This window comes from Haliaeetus leucocephalus, unplaced genomic scaffold, assembly GCF_000737465.1.
Source record: "Haliaeetus leucocephalus isolate CR32 unplaced genomic scaffold, Haliaeetus_leucocephalus-4.0 Scaffold1000, whole genome shotgun sequence".
NCBI lineage: Eukaryota > Metazoa > Chordata > Aves > Accipitriformes > Accipitridae > Haliaeetus > Haliaeetus leucocephalus.
The window spans coordinates 910802-931434 of NW_010973436.1; the positions used below are offsets into that span (position 1 = coordinate 910802).

At 42.6% G+C, this 20633-nt stretch overlaps 1 protein-coding gene across 1 annotated transcript in view; it reads right to left on the reverse strand.

The window, feature by feature from the left end:
* The window catches only part of PPP1R12B (protein phosphatase 1, regulatory subunit 12B), a 144003-nt gene that overhangs the window by 101446 nt on the left and 21924 nt on the right, over positions 1-20633 (reverse strand). Inside the window, exon 3 of the mRNA XM_010584542.1 lies at positions 20466-20591. The gene's annotated coding sequence lies outside the window, so the exon portion shown is untranslated. The remainder of the gene's footprint in view (positions 1-20465; positions 20592-20633) is intronic.

Below are 20633 nucleotides of genomic sequence, written 5' to 3' on the forward strand. Positions count from 1 at the left end.
TATGGGAAGAGTCTCTCTAGGTCTTCTCCTAACTGGTCAGAGACATGAAAAAACAGCTGCAGATGATTTTAGCTCCAACTTGTCAAACTAAAGATGAGACCTGTGTTACCTAACTATAGACCTCAAAGACAGAAATCTCTGCTGGTCACTTCAGGCTTCCTTTAGTCTCTCCCATGGTACGATTTTGCAGCAGGGTCTGCTGGCTGAAGCCAGGGCTGCCTTCATCCTGCCCTGTCTTACACCTGGCCAGCAGACTCTCTCCCCAAGCAAGGGGCACTGATACTCATTTAATACTCCACTAAACAGATCCAGGAGCTAAACTGGCTCACAGTGGGACGGGACAAGCATTTACACTGATAGGAAAAGCATATGACAAGAGCAGCAGGAAGGGCAGGACTGAGATAGTCTTAAGCTGCCACATAACCATTCACTTGGACATCTTGCTTATGTCAAGACAGACAGCTCACGCCACATAAGGCCCAGGGAAAAACTTGTTTTTTCAACAGAGAAAGCAAAAAAGTCACTCCAGGGCTAGTACTGCTTTCACAGAAATCAGCTGTTCCTTACAGACAGCAAAGCTCGCACAGGGGAAGTACCATGAGCTCCTGCAAATGCCAAGAAGTGCCCAGTTAGCACTAAGTAAGGGTGAAGATGATGAAAACAGTGGCTATATGCAGAAACACGTCAACACAACTGCAAGTAAGAAAGAGGAGATTTCTTTGGTGGATTCATAGACAGTTTATTCAGAAGCAGAGTATTAGGCCCTTGGTTTCCGTGGACATCATTGGCTTGCAACCACATCAGTTTTGTTTCAAGATCTCAATCTCACCTTTGTGGCCAAAAAAAAAAAAAAAAAAAAAAAAAAAAAGATGGTTTATAAAAAGAAAAACATACACTCAATAATTCTACTTATTCATTCTCATTGCCAGTGCTGCAGTGCCTGGAAAAATTTAAATTTTCTTCTTTGCAGTTGTAGATTCAGGTGGCTAAATACTCTCTAATTATCAGTCCTGTGTGCTCCTAGGGGCTCAGCAAAAATCATCACTAGACAGACATGTAGCAGCTTGCTCAGTCATTTTCCAGTCCAGGTAAGTGACTTTGTTGGTTTGTTTTTTTTTTTAATCCCACGGCAAACAAACTAAAGCAAATCTCAGCATGGCCACCAGTAACAAAATCATTCACTAATGCCTTCTGAGCATATCACCCTCATACTGCCATCAGCAGTCCAAGCAGAGGTCAGGGACTGTCCTTTGGGGATGCCCATGGGAAAAGAGAGATGGTGGCAAATATGGTACTGAGAACAAGTGATCTATTAAAGAAAATGACATGTAGAATAAGTTCATTGAGAAGGCACAAGTGCTGCTTGATAGTTCTTTGCTAGACCCTTGCACAGATGCTTTCATAGAGTAATTGAGCACCGTAAGCGTATTAAGGATGCTGCCATGCACTGAACTGGTGCATGGTGCATGTCAAAGCATGACACCAGATATGTTGCTAGTTTGAAAGATGGACACAACTAAGGTGTCTACTTTCCCCAGTGACATTAATGACATTTTCAGTCTAATCAAGAACTGTAGTCTCTGTGATCAAAGAAATACAGACCTGATGCAAACTTTTATGTTTTCATAACAGTAAACCCAGTTACTTGCTCTGACACCATGCACATGCCCTGAATGGTTTAGATACTGGCAGCCCAGTGTGAACTGCTGATCGAGTGCTCTGTCAGGACTTTTAAAGTGTCACACAGCCCTGGCTAGCAGGTGCCGAAAAAAGGACGTAGCCAGAAATGGATAGAGCAATGAACATACACAGCAAAGGGAGGAGTGGTGGGGGAGAGGCAAGCTCTCCACTTCTGTAACTACCATTTACAGAAGCAGCAGCCAGGCAGACTGAGTAGGCTTACAGGTGAACTACAGCAACTACTCATCCTTAAAATAAAACAAAACCTGGTGCACGTGCAGTTAGAGGATGGTGATTTCCATGTTTATTGCACTGTGTCACCCGTGTATTAGTCTGCCTTGCAGGTGGGTGGCACCAGCCAATCCTCAGAAACAAAGTACCATAACCTGCATGGTGAACAGGAGAAATTTAGGAGAGGGCAAGGTGTGTTGACAAAGCCCCGCTGCCAGAGACATGAAACAGTCTCACTTCTGAGTGGATCACCCCATTTCTGCTGAAGAGAGAAGAGACGCAAAGAGCATCATGCAGGACAACTTTCAGAGGTATCACAATGCAGCCCCATCTCCATGCCAGCTGTGAAGGAAGAGGAAGAGCTCACAGAAGGAAGCAGTGAGCTGATGGTTGGGAGAACAATCCTGCAGATGGGTCTGTCTCACTGGAAACATGACTGCATGTCCTCAAGACCATGGACACATTCCTGGTTGCAGGGTGGGTTCCCAGCTTGAAGCAAGAGCTAGGCCATGAGCAAGTGATTTTGTGATCAGGCATACAGATGGGTGTGATAACCAGGAACTGGTTGTGTGATGACTTGCCTGCTGGAGGCATGGCAGACACACAGCCAGAAAGGCTCTGGAAACAAAATGGCTCATGTTAGAAAGTTGGACAGCAGTACTTCTTGGGTATTGCTCTTGGAAATCATGTCATGGCTACGCGTAGGTCCAGACAAATGGACAAGCAGCAAGTGTCTCAGTGTATGGCCAAGAAGATGGAAAGGAGGAGTCACTAGGAAGTGAGGAAACTCCTGCAATAGAGAAAGGGAGAGATCTTACCAAACCCAAAAAGAACCAAGCTGCTGGTGCTTACATTAGCAGATGGTATAATACAGAATAGTGGATGCATGGGAAATTGTGATATTTTGGAAAAGAGCCACCAAGACTTTTACAGAGGGAAGTCATACGACAGCAAGCCACTGGGGTCCTTCAAAGGGTAAATAAGCACAAAAGCAAGGGAGATCCAAGTGATACAATCCACAGAGACTTCCTAAAGGGTTCTCACCAGGTCCCTCACCAAGGCTCCTAAAGACACTGAATTACAGGGATAAGAGGGAAGATCCTTGCATGATTCAACATATTTTCATGATAGGGAAACCAGAATATGTGATAGAGTTTCCTCCTGGAGATCTTTGCAGAAATCTTTCCTGAGGTCTGTGCTGCCAAATGTACTAAATAAAGGATCTGTAAGAGGAGGTGATTAGTGAGGTGATAAAGTTTGCTGATGAAACTATTCAAGAGGGTAAATAAAAGGACAAACTTGAAGAATCTCACAATACTGAGCAACTGGTGATAAAATGACAGATGAAATTCAATGCAGATAGCTGCGGAATGAATCACAGGCAAAAAAATACACCTAATGTCATATAACAAAATGAAAGGTTCTGAGCTTATTACTGCCATTTAGGAAAAAGCTCTTAGGATTATAACAAATAGCTTTAGGAAAATATCAGCTCCAAGCTCAGAAATCAAAGCAAATTCTAGGAATTATTTGGAATGGAACAAAACAAAACAGAAACTATCATTAGGCCCCTATGTAATGGTGCACTCAATTTTCAGTATCATGAGAAATTCTAGTCTCAACAACTAAAAAAGATGTGGTAGACACGAATGGGACATGAATTAGAAAAAGATTATATTTAAAAAATGGAAAAAAAAAACACCAAAAAACCAAGCAACCTTCCTCATTTTCCAAAAGCATTTCTTATGGATTTCTGTGGCATCACAAATATGGTTTATGCTATTTGTAGGGCACCACAGAAATAAACAATGCTTTGGGAAAAAAAAAATCTGGCTAAAGAAGAATTAAAAAAGATAAGAAGAGAACAAGTTGTAAAAGATTTGGGGAAAACAGGACGCTCACTCTACATCCGCTCCACACTCTGCTGTAACCTCGATCCACTGCAGCTGTACCAGCAGGGACTTGGTCTATGTAGGAAAGCACGGGATTCAGCACAGACTGCAAAACCTTGAGCCTGTGTAAACACTCATCTGAAAGTCTCATCAGCAAGACTAACAAGACCCAGCTCTGTTCCTCCTGTTCAACAAAAACGTTGAAACAGAGACGACGTTTTACTGGTGTGAGATTAAACCAAAGTGGAGAAGGTGGAGAGCTCCAGGGACCAGAACCCAGACTCAAAGCATTCCTGACAAATGTTCTTACAACAAAGCCTAACAGGGAAATTCCTACACTTAGGTGGGAGACATCTAAAGGCAAAACAAGGACGAAAAGGACACAGAATCAGAGCGGATCACTGACTAGATATCCACTCAAGACAGGCTGGGCTGAAAGCAGCCCAGCCACCACGCTGCTGTGCAACAGGTCTCATTCATGTGAGGGCAACTCCGCTCCTGCCAGGTCTCAGCCACTTTAGCCAACGCACCACGCCAGCTCCGACAGCTCCCATGCTGTAGGGAGCACACTGCTTGCTTAGGGTCTTAACCTTTCAAAGCAACATTTACTAAATATATTGTTATAGCATTATTTATACCATTACTTCTAATTTTGCTTTACCATCCCCTCATCTCTGTCCCCACTGGGTAATTAAGGCATCGCTGAATGACTCAGTGGGGTGCTGCTGAAGAAGAAAGCAAATCTCATTCTGGAATACGTTACAGACAACTGCTGTTAGTAAGGCCCTGAAGAAAATTATTCTTGGGCTGGAGAGATCTCCACTTAAGTTATCACACTCAATTTGAAAGCAACATACTCCTAAGAAGCACAGAGGAGAACAACAAGGCTCACTGCAAGTTTAGAAGACATCAACTAGTTGGAAAGGTTAAATAAAACCAGCCTCACTGTATCTAGGTAAAAGAAAAAAATAATCTGAGGAGAACAGAGTCTTCCAGTAGTGGGAAGCCTGTTATGAAAGGGAAAGAAATTGCAACCAGAGGAAAACAAAGAATTCAATTTCATTTGGAAGAAAGCAGAATTGGGTCAAACACTGAGAAATGCTCCCTAACTGCTCCACTTGCCAGGCACTGGAGCACACTCCAGGGGAGGTGCACACAAGCTCTTTGTGAAGATGTTTAGGAATGGATTAGTTAACTGTCTTTTGGAAAAAGCTCTGCTAAACCTGGTCATGCCTTAGTGCAGAGGACTGGACCAGAAGGTCTTCTGTTCCCTCTTCCAACCCCGCAACTCTAACTCTACAACTGCAGCAGACTGCCCTCACCGCTGAGACAGCACAGACTGGTCCTTCTCAGATGGGTCTGAGAAAGAGCAAATGACAAAAAGCCAAACAAATGGTAGAGGGAGGGATGCAGCTTTCAGCATCATACAACAGAAGGAGAACTATCAAAGCACTGCTCAAAGAAGCCAAAGGATTAGGAAAGCAGTTTAGATAGACTGGAGAAGGGGTGAGTGGTTAGCGTAACTAAGACCAGGCCATAGCAACAAATAAATAAATAAAAAAAGAGCTGGTAGCTTTGTCAACAACAGGTATCCCCAAATCTCCACGACTCTGAGGGTTTCATCATGATAACACTGTATTTTAAAAGATAACCCTGGAATCAGATTACATTAAAAGGTCTTATTTTCCCTAATGCAGCAGTTCTTGTTTTGGACAGGGCTTGCATTTTTAAGTCACTTAGCACAATGTACAGGAAACTGGGCATAATGTCAGCACATGGATTCCCTCCCAATGACCACAATCAATTCTTTGTTCCTTGTTCAGTTTGTGTAACGTTGAACAATTTTCTTAAAGATTAACAGCACCTAAACTAAGTGGAAAAGAATGGATTTTGTGGACTGAGTTGTAGACTGAAGACAAGCCAATACTTGAAATAGCTATAAGACAATATTTGGCCATAAGCATAGGGCTCCTTCTATAGCAGCTATTAATAAGGGATCAAAAATAACTCATGCAATATGCTCTGAGGTTTAAACCTTGGCTCTGCTGGCATACAGGTTGGCACGGTCCTGAAGTCTCTCATCAAGAGACAGACAAATTTACCACTTATCTTTTTCAGTGTGAGGGAATGCTTGTTCAGAATAACTCCAGTGATATCAATTTAAAAGACAAACCATTTAAGGCTGCGAAGGTCAAATTCTGTTTGTCAGTCATCCAAGAAAGAAAAGAAAAGCTAGTGCAAACCGCGAAGTAAAGATGAAATCCATCTTTTACAAGAATACCTAGTTACTGTGTTCAGTCAGATATATTAGTTAAGGCTGCTGCAAGCCAGGTGCAGAAAAAGGCTCAAAAATTTGTGGATTAGCAAGGTGATATCCCATACATATACATATTCTTTCTTCTAGCTTAGAGGTCGCTATGAAATGTAATCTTCACGCCACTGCAGCAAGTTACCCAAAAATTCAATAAAACTGCCTATTAAATACAAAGCATAACCGCCCACCATTTACACAATATAGTATTACTTAGACTTCTAAAAATTGCTGATTTTCATAGAATCATAGAATGGTTTGGGTTGGAAGGGACCTTAAAGATCATCTAGTTCCAAACCCCCTGCCATGGGCAGGGACCCCTTCCACTAGACCAGGTTGCTCAAAGCCCCATCCAACCTGGCCAATTTTAATTTGAAAACTATTGCTTTAACATTTGAGAAGGTATTTGGCCTTATTAATTTTCCCCTATCTTATTTCTCTACTTGACTCTAATCTGTAATAAATAATGCCTTTTTAATTATTCTTTATATCATAGAGGGAATCTTCCGGCCACACTATCCTAGAGTCTGGCAATCTGTAGCTTAACTTACAGAGTTAGAATTTATACCCATCAAGCAGTTTCTGAACTTTTGGCTTTTGGCATGAACTATGTGCGAAAGCAGTTAGTTCCACAGTTGAATTTTACACTGGATGAAAAAATATTTGTTTTCAAACTCCGATGTCCTTTTAATTCTTCTTTGTGGGGAAAAGCAAACATTCCTAATCACATCTAACATATGTATTTTGGATACCTCTATGATATCTGTGCTTGTGGCTTTCTACCAGTCATTAAGAATCATAGACAGTTTTGATCTTTCCTTGTATGGAAACTACTCCATGACTTTGATCACCTTGCTGTTATTTCTCGTATCTTTCTATTGACTACATTTTTTTTTTTTTTTTTGAGATGGTAGTAAGAGGACTGTACATACTAATCTACAGAGAGGGCAACATGAACTTATACTGGCTTTATGACCTCTACTTTATTTATTCCTTTCTTAATAAGTCCTAATGTTTAATTTGCTTTTTTACCCACTGCAGTACTTCCATGCTATCACATTAAATCCCCAGAAAACCTCTTCCAGTCTCTAACAGCTGGATCAGAATCCACTGTTTCCCCATAAATATTACTTCTCATTTACCGACCAAATTTTGCCAGCGATTTTATCAGCAAATTAGCCAGTATTGTGAAACTCTTCACTGCCAGCTTTCATTTTAATTATCCTGAATATGCAGCACCATCAACAAACTGTAATCTCACTCTTAATTCCCTTTTCCATCTCACATATGGGTGTGCAGAGCAGCACAGACTCCAGGGGAGATGCACAGGATAACTCCCCTTCCTCCTGTAAACTGATCTTTTATTCCTAGCCTTTTTTTTATCTCTTTCAGACAGTAATTAATCAATTATAAGAGCCCTTTTTACTTCACAACAGCTTTGCTTCTTAGAGCTTCCATAGAGGGACCTTGTCAAAGGTCTTTTGGAAACCCAAACATACCACCTTAACCAGATTTCTCCTCTCCACATGCTTGTTGACTCCTTTGGGTTTATCATTTCCTAGCTGGTTCTTGGAGTCCTTTCTGGAAACTAGCACCACATGGAGAACTGTCACTTCCCATTGACATGGTCCTGCTGCAGGGATGGTCCTCTGGTAGGTGGTTTAAGTGGTATGTTATACACAATGGATAATAGCTTAGTGACTTCATATGCCAGTTCCTTCTGAACAAATACCAGCTGATGCTGAAGACCCAACACTTTTCATTTGTCTGAGCAGTTCTGGAACCTCTTCTATCAATATTGCAGCTTGATAAAGCTCAGAAAGCTTAATTTTTATTTTTTATAAGAGCTTTCTACAGGAAAGACGCAGTATTGCTGAGAAGCAATACAAAACTGTTCAGCACACAATGGCAAAACTGGGACAGATTTGTCGTTTGAAACTATTTAGTTGAGCTGTATCCAAGACTCAGACTCCCCACATAAAAAATGATACTGTGTGCTCCCTGTACACAGCATATATTTATTACAGTGGTTTATGATAGAGAGGAGAAAGCACACAGGTCACCCCATATAAAAGATGATATGTCACAAGGAACAATGTATCATTCTTTCAATTTTGAAATAATTAGGATTTAAATTCCACTAAATCATCACTTTTCAATTTTCTTTATTGCAAGTCCCCCTGGTTCCATAGATACAATATGCAGAAGTTTGTGTAAGTTCTATTTGTCAGCAAATACACTTGCCCTCATGTGCCCACCTCCCTAAATATATTCCACCTTCCAGTTCCATGTATAAGAGGAGAGACTGAGGAACATATGTGTGAACAGGGAAGGGATGCAAACTCTAGGAGGAGAGGTGCAGATAATCTTAGCTGAAAGTTGGAAGGCTTATGTATTGAGCCTTTCTGCAGAGGTCTAACACACCCAGTATCTAAGATGCAACTCACCTCACGCTGGGAACAGACCTTGGATGAAAAGTACAGCCTCTGAGGAGCTGCAGGGGACTTCTACTACCTTTCAGCTTTCCCCTCAAATTAATTAGACTGAGTGACAGAGGGTCTGGGAAACAAATAGCAAGTGACATGGGAACTAGAGACAAGCTCAATAGCTCCAGGGCAGTCCAAACCCCTGAAGTGGCAACTTTGGTCCAGAAAGCATCCAGCAGCACACACACCTAGGGGATACAGGAGCAGCCAGCACACTGTAGAACTGCCCAGGAACAGCAAACAGGAGTCAGATCCCACCCAGGACTCGAAAGGAATACAGAGCAACAAGTTGTCAAACAGTGCTTTCTCCTCACCGGTTCCTTCTCCTCCTAGCCAGAGGCTGTTCAGCTTGGTCCAAGGGAGGGACTTAGGCTGTCAAAACTGGCTCTCCCCTCACTGCCCTGCTTGCAGAAAGCCTGGTCTACAAATCACAGGAGCTATTTAGTCCTACCTACCAGCCAGGTTTCCTCACGTGCTGGCAGGAGCAGTGCTTTGCCTGCATGAAGGTTTGGCACTTAAAGCTGCTTTCTTAAACCCAGCTCCCCAGGGTAGCATATCTGTCTGCTGGGCACAGGCTGGGTATATGGGGCTGAACAGCGCTGTCTGACTCTTCACAAGTTCGCGTGGGTGCTAAGGTTAAGGAAAACTGGACCTTAAGACATTCTTTTTGCAAGGACACAAGCTTGCTGCAAGGACACAAGCTTGCCCTGCTAGCTTGTGGCTGCTCACTCCTGCAGTTGATCCACAGGGACCAAGTAGCCATCACTCATGGGCTGCTTGCAACAGCTACAGCTACTCATGACCCTCCACAGAGCCCAATCTGTATCCTAGTGCCTCCTGCACCCCCCTTCCATACACAGATGGCACTGAGCAACAGTTAATATTTGAAGTGCAGCAGTGATTAAATTGGTAGCTGGACTGAAAGTAAAAAGGGCTCCATTAAAGTGAACTCACAAGCCAAAAAGGATGGTTCAGCTTGCTTTATAGCATTTCCTACAGCATCAGCCATTCTGCACATGGGATCAGCATGAAGCATTCTTCAGCAACTGGAAGACAATTGCTAAGCCCATTAATAAAATTGAGGCAGCCAAGAAAGATAAGAGAATATCCCTAGCCTTAAGGGCCATTGATGTCTGTACTGCAAGATGGTTAAGAAGCATTTACCAAAGTGGTAGTAAGAAACAGAAATCTACAATCATCATCTCCCTTGGGAGATATTACCTGGCAGTACTACTTACTGCGTGTCTACTCCTGATGAAAAGAGATCATGACATGCCTTAAAACTGAACTGGTGCTGACAGGTAAGCAGTTTTGAATCGTTGGTGAAGTAATTGTGCAAGTTTGCACCAAAAAGTAGGGAAGGCATTGCAGGTATGAGATGATAGCAATTGCTCACTAGCCATGTTCCTGCAAGACTGAACTCTGAAGAAATTAAGAGTCAAGTCAACTAGAAAGAACCTCTCCTATTTCCCTCCCGGCAGTGACCTCACCTTAAAACTTAATTTTTTTAGAAGGGGAAAAAAAAATAAAAATCAGGGAGATAAGGAAATCACGAAAACGCCCTGGAAATGTTTAGTTTGCTGTGCACAGGAGCATCTGATAGTCGCTGGAAAGAGCTACGGGCAAGTGAGACTGAAGTTTCATGCAGTGCACACCACTACAGAACCACTGCAGCTAAGGAGTCTGGTATAACAAGACCAGCACACAGGCGAGAAGGAACGGACTAAGGACAGTTCCCAAGAAAAGCAGACTGGTCCTGCTAGCTACATTGTGCAGCACCAGAGCCCCAACCCAGGGAATAAAGGGGCTAAGGAATAAAGGAATGGCCATGGAACACTTTTGGGACCAGGCGGGATGCAGACACAGCTGAGGAGGGAGCTGGCTGATGTCACTGCAAAGTCACTGTCATCTTTCAAAGGTCATGGTGACAAAGGGAGGTTCCTGATGACATGCAAACACCACCCATCATGTAAGAAGGATCCAGGGAACTGTGGGCCGATCAGTCCCACCCTGGTCCCTGGAAAAGCTATGTAGTAAATCTTCCTGAAAGCTATTTCCAACTGCATGCAGGAGGTAGTGGTGACTGGAAACAGCCAGCAGGGATTTACCAGTGGCAAGTCTTCGCTAACTCGATTGCCCTCCACAATAACAAGCTAGCTGGGTGGATGATGGGACAGTGAGCATCGTACACCTTTGACGCCGTCTCTGACGGTATTCTTAATAAGCAGACTGGCGAGACAGAAGCAGACTATAAGGCGATGAAAAATTGTCTAGAATATCAGGCTCAAAAGGTAATCAGCCACACAAAGTCCAGCTGGCAGCTGATTACCAGTGGCATCCCTAGGGTTGATACTGGGGCCAATACAATTCAGTATCTTTATTAACAAACTTGATTAACACCAATTATGGGACAGAGAGCATTCTCAACAGGTTTGCAGATGATACCAAACTGGCTGGCATGGCTGGGGCAGGAGATCCTTCTCAGAGGGACCTACACAGGCTGGAGAAGTGGCCTGATGGAGCACTTATGAAGGTCAACCAAGGCAAACGGAAAGTCCTGCGCCTGGGTCAGAATAACTCCTTGCAGCAACACAGACTGGGGCAACTGGCTGTAAAGCAACTCCGTAGAAAAAGACCTGCCAAGTTCTCAGGGAGGCAGAGCAGACAGATGAGAGGCAGTCAAGATAACTGCTTTTATGGACTATCAATATAACTGTCTGGAAGAGACTCTGACACACAACATTGACTTTCTGCTTCTCGAAAGTCCTTGAAACAGCAATTTTGAACACAACTTCTACCTTTCAAAGCTTGTGCATAGTACATGGATTCCCCTAAAAGCTAACAAGACTGATAAGAATATCAGCAAGCAGCTGAGCTGGCTGGAGCATGGTGTAGTTCAGTCGGTTTCCCAAGAACATGGTGAAGAAGCATGAAGCAAAACGAGAACTGAAAGCCAGCATCAAGTGATGAAGCCAGCTTTGAAGGTTTAACCTAGACACTACTCCCTTCGGAAGCAAGTCAGCAGCACTTTCTAACCTTCTCTAGAGAGCTATTTCAGCCCACTATTCATAATTCTGCTTGAAAAATTTGCTGTAGACTGCTTAAAAACCACCTCTTGCACCAAAAAAAGGAAGATGTTGTGGTAATAGGCTAGAACGTAACATTTTGTGTGTGCCATCAAGTTGCTTTGAAAGCATCTTTGCCAGTGTAATCATTTTTGGTAACTGAAATGGTTATATAAATGCAATGTGTAGATCATACAAACAGTAGGAACATCACTTGCGATGTTCATTAAAGACCCAAGCAATGGCATGTGGTTTGCTAGCACAGGAACTTCTGCTGGCATGATCACATCACTTTAAAAAAAAATTAAATCAGACACTTCGCAAGTCTGTAGTGTTTGTATGACTGTCACGGGTGCAGTTAAACTCCTAACCGGGCACAGGATATGCACCTCTTCCTGGACAGGTGTAGGCTGCGCTAATGCAACCAGTTAGCTCAGATTTGGTTGTTATCCACAGAAACACTAAACCTGTCTACACTGGAGAGCATGTCATCTAGCTTACAGAAACGAGACAGCAAATGGGGTAGAAAAATGGCTTGTTAGATAAAAATTTAGAACTTCATCCTCCAAAACCACAACAGTATTTAAGGTAAACATTCTGATGATTTCTGTTGGCAAAGGCAGAGTCTCTGTTAATGATGTAACTCAGAGCAGTGTCCTGGATATACCAAAACAATTAAAGCAAGCCCCATTACTCACAGCCTGCTGGGTCAGAGTTCACCTGCCCCAGCAATCTTCCAAGGGAGAAATCCCTATTAACATGTCTCGCACGAAATATCAAGTTGTCACTCAAGATCAATGCATAATTAATAATTGTTTTGGGTAAGGCTGACAATCCATACAAATTCAAATCCTGGAAAAGGAAGAGAAACCCTGCTTCATACTTTGACTTCGGAATGAAACCATTGCAGCAGTACTTCAGGATGCATCAGTTCAAGCGCAAAAACCAGTACAGTTAATTCAGCGCAGCTCTGTGTGCGGGCCCTACCAGCTTCAAGCTGGTTTACATCCATTTGGGTTACGGTATTATATTTACAAGTCAAAACTAAACAGACATAAGCCAGGTTAGGCCAGCAGAGCCCACACACAAAGTCGCATCAGTTCACTAAATCACTGTTAGAGTCACCTCTTGCTAAACCAGCAGTTGTGTTTACACAAGGCCTGATACTACGAGTTGTTGCTATTGCATGATTTCAGATTTAAAAAAGCATAAAGCTTTGTAACGAAATCACATTAACTGTCTAAGACAGCAAGGAATGACAAATTATAAATAGGTGGTGGCTTCAGACAGATTCCAGAAATGGATGGTGAGCAATCACTGTGGCAAATCAATGCTCCAGCTCAGAGTATCAGAGAGGGGCCAGGTTTAGTTTTACCCTGAAAAGGCAGTGACACATAAAAGGCTAATGGCAGGTGGTCATTCTGCATTCTGTACATTTCACAAAGATTTATGAGCAAGGCTGAATGCTGGAAAAGCAATGCTGAAACTGCTTGTGTCCCTCTGCAAGGTCAGCTTATTGTATTATGGAAACATTTCTAGTGAGACTCTTACAAGTTAAAACTGTTCTGTTTTTTTCAGCTACTGGAAACAAACTACTAAGAAAAAACAGCATTAAAAAATTCACACCATTTACTCTTAAGGAGTGACTTTTCAGTTATTTTCAGATGAGCAAAGACTATATTTAAGCTGAGAGCTTAAAGCTGGGACGCTGATCTTTCAAAAATTTATTTAACATGAAAACATTTAACAATAGTGCACATAAATATATTTTCTAAAATACTATTTTTAAGTACTGTACGTTGCAATTATTACGCATGAACGCTGTCATGAGAAATTGTGTAGGTGTCTGAATCAGGAATTTTGATGTTCATGATTGTCAAGAGCTTGATGAGGAAAGAGAGGCCTCTCTGTATTCTGCTGTCAGCAGTGCAGGATATCATTCTCACTAGCTTGGGAATCTAGAAAAGCAAATTTCCTCTGAAAAACATGTTTTAAGAATTAAGTATTGAAGACTGGTCCTGTTCCACCACAGCAAGAGATACCTCTCTGGAGTGAGGGGAGGAAATAAAATTTGGCACCTATAAGCTGTGCAGGTTGGAGCTCCATCACAGTCATGCTCTCAAGAGCCCCAACAGCACAGGCAGATCACATCACCCTCCATTTTCAAGAAGTTGACAGCAGCTTGAAACATTTCTCTGCACAGGCCTGTATAGACTATACTCACTATGAAGTTGTTCTTAAATCCATTCATGCCGAAGTGAGCCCCATAAAAATAGGCACCTAAATCACCACCAAATCATTCCCTCAAAATTCTTATAAACTGAAATTTTCCTGCTAAGGCATACTGAACACCTCTTCCTGTGAGCTGCACCCTTCATCCCTGTGCAGATCAGTTTGCTGCAGCCCAATAAAGGAGATTGCAGGGACAGCTGTTGCACCTCCCTTCAGAAGGACAGCTGAAAATAAACTGCAGACTCAGATCCCAGGATTTATACTGGGCACCTTCACCGCGCTGGGGCCATACCATTATCACGAGGTCAAACGGTTCACTCATTTGGAGAGCTTGCAACTGGAGGGTAGAGGCTACCATTCCCCTGAAAGGGTCTGGGTTTCTCTTTTGTTCATTTTTTTTATCCCAGCCCTGTGCACAAACACAATTTTTCAAAAAGCAGAGCAGACATTTCAGAGTATTTAATGCTCCCCCTGCCCTCATTTGTATTCAAAAGTTAGAAAGAAAAAAATCTCAGTTTATACAACCACTTACGTAATATTCCCCTCTCTCAACCTTCTTAAAAAGATTGCTCTAATATGCAGTCTGACAGGCCTTTTTGACTTATGGTATATAATAATCCTCAACTGAGAGTTAACATAGCAACTCAAAAGTCTTATATTTTAATATTAGTCAGTTATTATCTCAGTATATTACAACACACAGTGCTTCAGATGTCTCACAAGCCCCACAGTACCTAATCTGAATTCTAAGTCTCTAAACCTGTTTGTAATAGAAGCAGCTCCCAGACCCTAACACTCAGTTAAAATAAGCAAGAGGCATTATAAATTGCAAAAATAATACCAGGATGACAGTAGTTTCATCTAGGTTACAGCTGAGAGAGTTCTGCACTTAAACGTTGCCTTTAATGTTTCAGCAGGTTTCAGCCACGCCAACAGGAGCTACAAGATACCGCTCTGGAACAGCGACCGTTCCAGGCACTGCATTCATTCATTGCTCATTCCTGCATTTTTTGCTGAGCTGGCTTTCAATCTTATCAAACAATGTTGATTCAGACAAGTATGCAGCATTAAAGACTTGTCTCCATCTCTAATTCAAGCTCAAGAATTTGATTTACAGAAGTCAGAAGGCTTTCAGCATATATTAAGCATAACAAGCCTTCCCTAAAATACCTTTGCTTCCCAAAGGAGATTTCCATGTGGGGCCAGAGCTCTGGACTATCCAAGCAGCACTGCTGCAGAGATGAGAACTTTTCCACAGACAGCACTAAGGGACCAGGGTCATCACTTCTAGCTGCTGCCATAAAGGAAGTTGTAACTGAAAATCCTATCAGTTCACTTGCTCACTGTTTATGGGGAGCAACAGAGCTTGACTCATCTAATCACTAGATAGGATAAACAGAGGTTGAGGAAGGAAACAATGAAGATGCACATTTCCCATCACAAATACCCATCTACTTACTAAAACAGAGTAAATTTCCTCCTAGCATCCAGCAGCTGAGTGAATGCTGTGGTTGGCTTCAGTTACCAGAAGCCTAACTAACCAGTTGAGAAACTGCCCCTAACCAAAACAAAGGAAGACTTCCTCCAACTGCTGCAAGTAGCAATCAATCCTCCAAGGCTCTAACTCATTTCAGTTCAAGGTTAGTTTGTTTAGTCTGGAGTTAATGCTGCCCACTTAGGAGATTGTTTTGAAATAGAGATGCAAGGGACAGACAATTGAACTAACCCACAGGGACAAAACATCAAGCCAAAAGAGGGACCAAGTAAGCCAAAAGCAAGAAAATAAAAGCATCAGGTTGGTAAAACAGCACTTCAGATTTTTAACTAGCTTTGTCTAATAAATTCCTGGCATATCGTAGGTAGCTTCCAACTTTCTCATTTTATTCAGAGTACATACTATTGTATTCCCATTTATAAGTGAAACCCGCAAAAAAGTATTTCACTTACACTAGTGATAAACCCTATTTTTGACAGTGTCATATTTCAACTTGATGAGCAGCATTAAATACAGTACAAACAGCTTGCAACTTCCATTTTCATTGGCAGAAGCATACCTTCAGAAAGAAACTTTGCAGAGTGCAGTGGAAAAGGTATGACTCTCCCTAGATAAACTTCTCTCCCTAGGATTAATGTATTTTTAGGCAATGCAGCCACCCAATCTTAAAAAATGCAGCCCGATGTATGACACTGTCATCACCGACTAAAAGATCAGAAGCTAAACTACCTTAAAGTACAGCTGTGATGCCCCAAACATATGTGTATGTAGTACCTGAATACTTCATTCAAGAGTTTTCATGCAACTGTACGTTGTGTTACAGCCTCACAATTCAAGGCACAAGCTAGCTTTTACCTTTTGGTAATTAAGAAACTTCACGTAGAAGCTGCTGCTGTATGAGCACTCTGTGTAGGTAATGACTGTTGGATCTCTCTCAGCTATCCTGTGAAACCAACCCAGGGTGCTTCAGCCACTACTACAGTTCCAACCATTTGCTCCATGCTCTCTAGCAGTGATATCCTAGATAGAAAAAACACCAATCCACACAGGATTCCTCTCTTCCCCTCAGTCTCCCGGATTTTGTTGGGGTGTTAGCACCTCGATGATTCTTCCAACTGTCTCCAGACTGCTGTGATTAGGGCAAGTGGTCTGTAAGGTGTTAGCCCTGGCTGTGTTTCTGGACTGTCCTAAAATTCTGCTGCCTTCTGCTTTGCTAGGACTGCACACAACATTTGGAAGTGAGTAAAGGGCCAAATTTGCTGCGCAGCAACCACAAATTGACCAGCTTTAGTTTGACATGGATGCCTCTTTATAAAGCCCTGAAGAGCAACTGGACATGCCTGCAGTTTTACAGCTCTGGCTTAGAAGCAGGAATAACTTAAACAGGGACTGCCAGAGAGGTTACAGCCTCCACTATCTAACCCAGAATCACTGCGCAAAGTACCTGACTTTTCATGAAGCAGCTTCTGAATTACCACAGGTGTCTAGCACCTGAAAATAAGTCAAAAGCAAGTGCCAGGCTACCTTAAGAGTATTGTAAATGACAGAAACTCAGAAATTATTTCATGAGCAACTTACTCCTCCAGGGAACAGGTAAAAGGGAAACAGCAGGTAAATCATCAAAGGGCAGACAAAGGATAAACAATCTTTTCTGTTGTCATGGTTTGTGAACCAGTCCTTAAAGACAAACAAGCATTGGCCATCACATTTGGAGATGCCTTCCTGACTAGCAGCATCAGAATTTTTTTCCCTTAAGACTCAGTTTTTATAAAAGTTTACTCTTTGGTTCCATCTGTTGCTCAGGAGAAAGAGGGAGCATTTCATGCCCACTTCCCACCATCTCCAAACACTAAAGAAGTTCAACTGCAACCAATAGTTTGTTTCAGCTACTGGTAGCAGTTTTCTTGATGATTTCTAGATGTTCACTCACATTTAGCTAGTATCTCCCTTTCCATTCTGCACTAGACACAAAACCATTGCCAAAAATACACTATACTCGATGAATTAAGTTAATCACTGAAAATACGGGATTGATGTTCATCCAGAAGCATTTTGCAGGCACTAATGTAAAGATACATGTATAACTGAAGCCACAATACAGATAACAGACACCGGCCTGTGGTGTAAGTTTATGCTGCACCTGATGCCTCCAAAGAGGAGGACGACGCAATCTGGAGGCTCAGAAACACCACTTGTAATTTAAAAGGTTATTTTCCAAATACAGCTTCATAGCTATAAATAGCAAAGACAGCTTCTCACCCAGCAAGTACACAATGGTTCTTAGTCATAGTGGCCCAGATACTAGAGAAAGTGTAATTTTACCTTTGTTGAACGCCACGCAGCATTTGGGGCCACTATGCATTTCAAACAAACCCGATTTCTAAGATTGGCCTTAGGTTTTGTACAAGCAGATGCCGACTTTGACAAATAAAGTCAATTGACTTTGTTAACCCTTCCATTACCTAAAAAGACATTGCTTGTACGGAGCAAGCCTCACTTAATATTAAGTTCTTTAACAACAACAAAAAAAAATTTACCCAATCTTTCCTTCAACAAAGCAAACTCTTTTCAATGTGTAGGATTTCCTTCCTCACTGCATGGCCATTTGGTTTTACAAGTATTAAACAAGAGCAGACAGTCACTACCATCTGCCCTATCTCTCATGTTACGTTTCTAATACTAAGAGAAGTTATTAAAAAAATCCTCACGTGTACTACATTCATTTCTTTTGTCAACCAGCACTCAGGGGACCCTCAACCTAACTGGACCTCAGCTGACACTTTACAACAGAGAGTATCATTCCCCAAGTAATATGAACAAACATATTTTGGAAGTGTTCAGTGATAAGGAACTCATAACAACCTCTTCAACCATGATAATAAACATTTTCATCTGATACAGTTTCACAGACTCAAGATGTACGTGTACAACAAAACCTCTAACAAATCAGTGTTTGTTCCATTTGGGTGTGCAAGAACATCTCAGCACTCTTTGGTGCTGAGATATGCAGATGAGAAAGTGTTAATACATCAACGGCACATTGGAACAAAGCTTTTATTAAGTTCAAAGTAAGGTCAACTCCCTTTACTGTAAAGGTTCTGAAGAAATACTTCATGTAAGAGACTTGCTTGTACAGCTAGCATCTGCATGACTACTCACTCATCAAAATGCTCTTCCAAGTATCAAGCCTTAGGTGTTACTGTTCCAATATGTTACCCGATACTTAGCTCCTAAGACACAATTCTTTATGTATACAGAATTACATTTGCAGCCTGCTTGTCAATATATGGCTTGTCATATATTCAAGAAGTTTGACCTTGCAGAGATAATCGTCCATTGTCTGATGAATCCAATGCACTTCAAGATACGCTTTTGGCCAAGCGTTACATTACATACATCAGCAATATACCCAGATACTTCTGAAGAGATCATAATCAATCCTGGCTGGAAAGCCCTCATGAAGTCATCCCAACCCTACCATACTTCTATCCACCTTAGATTCAGCCTTCCTGCTTGTCAAAATGCTTTCAATAACTAGCTCTTCAGTAACTGGCTCTTACCAGTCTCTATACGACTACTTATCTGATAATAAATGTTTACATGCTGTATTGGAGATTCCTTAAGCAGCATAATCTATTTGCTATTGCTATACTAAAAAAAAAAAAATAATAAAAAATCTAAGCCATTACAAAGTTCACTGCTTTGCCAACTGAAGTCTTATTCAACCTGACGGTCCATAAACTGCTATGCTCTTTTCTTCATAACTTATTTTTGGAACTCCAAAACAAAACGAATCAATATCACTGCCCCTTGTTCACTGACAGCCATGAGGCAAGCAAGCTTGTGAGCTGAGCTTTTAAATGTCCCAAATGCTTCAGTTCAATAATACCAGTCGAGCAAAGAAGAAAGCCTAATCAACTCAATTACTGTGCTGCTATTTGTGCTATTAAAGCATTATTCTTTACAAATACATTATTTCCAGATGTTATTCCTGGACTGTGCTTCTCTTCCTGGTCCCGTCACTACACTACATGCTTAATCTACAAGATCTTGAGCTAAGAAAATTTTCTTCCTGAGGCTGGCCCAGATTCAAATCAGATTCATTTCACTGACCAGATGCAACAATCTGGGACACTGATTTCACATGCCCTGCTAAATTCTGAATCAGTCTTAGATAGCAACAGGTTTCCCAATATTAAAGGGTAGCAATTTCACATACTCCCTTACATTCCTGTTCATTTACACAATGACAGCAAAAGCTACAGACGAAACACAGCACATGTTTCTAGACAGGCAAGGCTTTACCACTCTGAAGCAAATTTCTGTGACCACTTTTGTATGATCTTCAGCACATTTAGATGAGTATTAATAGAATCCGCATCGCTTATCTGAGATGCGGGCACTCTCTGCTCTATGCAAAGGTTGCCAAAGAGCATTTGGGGAGTTTCAAGGCGACTCTGACAGAACACAAACACAGAAGCTGATGAGACACTTCTGACCTTGCAAAAACCGCACCCCCCCCAGGAAATTTTCCTAGTACTGCTGCTATTTCAGCAGACCCCAGGCACAAAGTCAGAAGTTTTCCAAAAATTAATAAATTGGCCACCTAGCCCGGCTCGCAGTTCTGCCAGCCCAACGTTTTATGTTGCTAATTAAGCTACTTAATATCCCTGTGAGAACTCGGTACATCAAGCTGCTCGACTGGCATCTGCTAACACGCTTCCCTCCAAACTAGGTCTCTGCTTCAGACTCGCGCTAAACACGCAGGATGAGGCTCAGATCAAAGCTTTCTGTCACCGTTTTGTTTATAAACAACCCACCGCTGGTGCTGCAGGTACCGCTCTGCCCTCCCCCGCCATCAGCGGGGGAACCGTCTGAAATCTTCGTGTGTGTCCCCCGCCCCGCTCCGGGGCTGAAGCGGCGAGGGCAGAGCGAGCCGCAGCCCGCGTTCCCCTCCCGGCTGCCTCGATGGGGGGCGCGGGGGAAGCCTCGCTCGGCGGCAGCGAAAGGAAGGGACCGCCGGGCCGCCCCCGGGCCCAGCTCCCGCCCGCCCCGAGCCCGGGCTCCCGGTACCTGGTGCAGGGCTGTCAGTCCGTCCACGTTGGTGGTGTTGATGCGGGCGCCGCGGCCCAGCAGGCGCTTCACCTCCTCCGTGTCCCCGCTGGAGCAGGCGGCCAGGAAGACGGCGCCCTCCTCGAAGCGGACGCGGGACCCCCCGGCGCCGCGGTGCCGGCCCCGGCC